The 4,053-nt window shown below is 41.5% G+C and overlaps 1 protein-coding gene and 1 pseudogene across 3 annotated transcripts in view; one reads left to right on the top strand and one right to left on the bottom strand.

Moving 5' to 3' along the window:
- The window catches only part of ARHGAP18 (Rho GTPase activating protein 18), a 161,692-nt gene that overhangs the window by 93,054 nt on the left and 64,585 nt on the right, over window positions 1-4,053 (top strand). The window lies entirely within an intron of this gene.
- Window positions 797-1,648, bottom strand: LOC102752931 (annotated as a pseudogene).

The raw sequence follows: 4,053 nt of genomic DNA, 5'->3' as shown, positions 1-4,053 counted from the left end.
TTATTCCGGGCCCATGAAGAAAGGTACCAGGTTATGAAATTAAGTAATGACAACTGGGACACAAATCCATCCAGAGAGCCCAAGCTTGGAATGCAAAGTAGCTGCTGGTGTCTAGTCTCCAGGTAGCTCTCTAACTGACCAGAGCAAGAAATGGAAAGAGTTTGGAGATGAACTGGAAGGTACTGATACCAAAATTGTAGGGTGTTGAGTCCAAGTTCTTGTCTTGAATGAAGTTGTGGACAAAAACAATTAATAGAACCAAAGTTTATTGGGAGAAGCCAGTCCCGGAGAAGGTGCAGTTGGGGTTCTGGGAGCAGGTCAATGTCCAGAGCTTCCCTTCCATGTTACAGTCAGGAGTAGTTTAGTGTCCAAGCTAATTAAAGTCCATGTGTGAGGCCCGCATGGCCATAAGCCACATGGGCACAGAGATGTGCTCCCCCTTAACAGGAATATCAGGTATCCACTGTGCTTTGGAGTGGGGGGAGATGGGGAGGGAGAAGAGGGAGCAAGTGTGCTTTTAATTTAGGGGGTGGAGACAGCCTTGCTAGCTCCTGATTGGTTATCTGCAAGCTGCCCATCTAAGCAATATCCATACATTTTAAAGCTTATGTCTTCTACACATGCCCAGTTAATAAGTTAGTAACTTCACCTAGTTGGGTTCCCGGTTCTATTTCCCGGCCTGATGGTCCCAATTCCTGACTATGTAGCTTCCCTCCGTCTTCTCAGTACAGTATGTGGGGTGGATACAATTGCTGGTGATTGATAATTACTGCAGTGTGGTTCATTAAGCAGTGCCTCAGTGCAGTTGCTGGGCCTTGCCCATGGTGTTCTTGATATATAAAGCCTGGAAATTCTGCTAGTTCTTTTTGAGCAATGACACCAGGAAATTGATCACTATGTGAATGTTGTACACAAGCTCATCGTCTGTCATTTTCACGTGGCCAATGGCCGCTGCCTGATACAGCACCTTCTTCATCTGGAATGTGATCGTGGATTTTATTCCATTGAGTTGGCCACCATGTTCCTGTTGTGAGTCAGCAAGGATGAGAGCATACCAAGGTTATTCAGATCTGGGCCCAGGAATTCATGGGATCTGATTAATAATTAGAGACTCTGAAACCAAAAGACATCGTACTTCTTTGCTAGCTTCTTGACCATTTTCTTATTCTTGTTGAGTTTCTTCAGCCCCTCAGTGTCCATGTGGGGATATCCATGGCCTGGCCACTCGCAGTGCTGCTGCTCCCCTGGAACACACAGAGGATTTGGGGTGGGGAATGGACCTAAGCCAGATAGTGCCCGAGAAGTGCTTGTCCTTCTGAGGTTCATAGTTCTTCAAGCTGATCTGCAGTCCTCAGTGTCCAAAAAACTTCCAGAGCTTGCACTGGTTCCCGTGCAGGACCACCTCATAGAGCAGTGGTTCTCAACCTGTGGGTCGTGACCCTTTCTCAGGGATCACCTAAGACCATCGGAAAACACATATATAATTACATATTGTTTTGTGGTTAATCACTATGCTTTAATTATGTTCAATTTGTAACAATGAAATTGGGGGTCACCATAACATGAGGAACTGTATTAAAGGGTCGCGGCTTTAGGAAGGTTGAGAACCACTGTCATAGAGGGTGTCCCGGGAAACTTTGCTGCTCATGGTTCCTTATGCGCCCCCTCCCCCCCAAACCGGAAAAGAGTGTGATGGATAATTGAAGTGCACATGCAAACTCAATTGCTTACGCTCTGAACCAGCATTCCAAGATCTTGACCTTTTATTTAGTATGTCAAAGCCCCACTGCAGATATTTTCATCCTTTGTTTTGGAAGAAGACTTAACATTCAGATCCCTTGGTTCCCATTTGGCTACTGTTGTCTCCCCAACTGAAGAGGAAGAACGGCCTCATGAGAGAGATTTGGGGAACAAAGGGGATCTCACTTCTACCCAGAACTAGGGCTCTAAAGCAGGAAAGACCTATGTCTGGTGGCCAGTGATAGCCCATAATTTCCCCTTTATGTACCCTGTGTCTATTTCTAAATGGGAAGGGAGTGTTTCCTTGCCTTGACTCCAAGTGACTCTCCAATATGCCTTTCTGTCTTGTACCTTGCCTTATTTCTTGCTAATAGACTTGGGTGGTGCTCACTGCCTATATCCCTGTTTTGGTGATGTTCTCATATAAATTGGTTTTGCCATAGTTTTCTGTAAGAGGGATAGTGTCAAGTTATCAAAGCTATCTCTCACTAGGGTCACTAATGGGCTGCTTCTGTCAGTTTTGCTTCGGCAATGTTACGTTTTTAAGAGGATAATCAGTTCATTTATTCATTGTTTTGCTGTGTGTCAAAATTGGGTGGACGCTTTGAACGACTATTAAGTGCTAGAGTGACTTTTATTTTTAAAGAAAAAGAAAGCTGAAAGCAATAATGAATAAGTTGTATTATCCCCTCCAAATCAAAGGGGTAACGTATGCAAAAAGTAAAAGTAAGATTATATTGTTTTAAACTGTAGCAATTGGGTGGGAGAGAAGAGATGTGGAATCCTTCCCGGGGTTTCTGAAGGCTGCCTGGGTGTGAGGAGAGGCCCCTGTGACACTGCTTTCCAATCAACTTCTCACTACCTCCAGGCTTTGTCAGCACTCTTTCTTCCTGGTTGTCAGAGCCACTTCTAATAATTACTGCTTTCAGCTAAACAATAGTAGGCATTCACTTCCAAGGGGGAAAAATGACTTGGGTCATTCATAGGCTGCAGCTCCTCATAGTCATTCAAATTCAGTGTATTCTGATGGACAGGGCTATTACAGAGTATTAATAGCGGCACCATCCCTTCATGGCAGTGATTACTTCTTTAATATCCCTGACAAAATGAAAGAGAAAAATCTACACATCAGTTTTTTCCCCCTCCAGCATAAAGATAATGTAGATGGAAAAGCAGAGTGAATTTTTAAGATATTTAAAAAATTTTAAACATCTTCAAAAACTGTTTAAAAAAAAACTGGTATATTGAAGTTATACTCCAGTGTGAACAAACCATGTCTTAGAAAATGCATTGGAAAAGGTTTCTATGCATTTTAAAGAGGCATGGTATGATGGTTAAATGTATTTTTCTCCAGATAAGTGCAGTGGTCCTTTAAAAGCTTAATTATGGCCTGTCAACAGGATCACTCTGGTTTTTGTTTTGTGAGATACAGACCAGAGAGATTGGAGCATCTAATGCAAAAAGAAAAAAATTAAATTTTCCCCTTTCTAGTCTGTTTGGTACGACCACTGAAGAAGAAATGCAGACTCTAATCTTGGATCTACCATCGCTTTGCTGGTGACTTTGGGGAAAATTTAACCCTGGAGCCTCATTATCTCACTTAGAAAATGATGGGATCTGTTTAACTCTCTAGGGTCCAATATCATTCTGAAGTGTACATGTCAATAAATATGACTTCATTTAAAATATACTTGGTGCTTACAGAATTTAAAGGTAAATAAAATAAAATAAAATAAAATATACTTGGTCCTTATGGTTGATGATAAGTCATGATCTAAATAAGGAAAAAAAATTTTCACATTAAAACCAGGACGAAACAAAACAACATCTTTTTCAGTCTTCATCTCTTTCAGTCTTCATCTCCCAACCCAATAACTTCTTTTCCTGCATTGGAAATAAATGTAGGATGAGGAGCATGAAAGAAAGTACCGTATTTGCCGGCGTATAAGACGACTGGGCGTATAAGACGACCCCCTAACATTTCCACTCAAAATACAGAGTTTGTTATATACTCGCCATATAAGACTACCCCCTCTTCCGCACACCTTCCACACACCAAATAAAAGGTAAAACAATATCAGATTTGATTTTAACATTTTAATTTATATTCAAATGCTTATGACATGCAGGAAAACTGTCACAAGGCTGTATGTAATCAAACATATACATAAAACAGTGCAAGTTTATTGCCGGTAAACATACCGGTAATTCACTAAAGAAAACACACTCTATAGACTGGTACCGTAGATGCTTCTCAGGAACACAGGCAAGCAGCCCACAACCTAGAGGGACTGTCAATGATAGAAGAAAGAT

Source organism: Myotis davidii, unplaced genomic scaffold (assembly GCF_000327345.1).
Source record: "Myotis davidii unplaced genomic scaffold, ASM32734v1 scaffold147, whole genome shotgun sequence".
Classification (NCBI taxonomy): Eukaryota; Metazoa; Chordata; class Mammalia; order Chiroptera; family Vespertilionidae; genus Myotis; species Myotis davidii.
The sequence above is the reverse complement of the archived record's forward strand: the minus strand, read 5'-3'. Positions and strand labels throughout refer to the sequence as shown.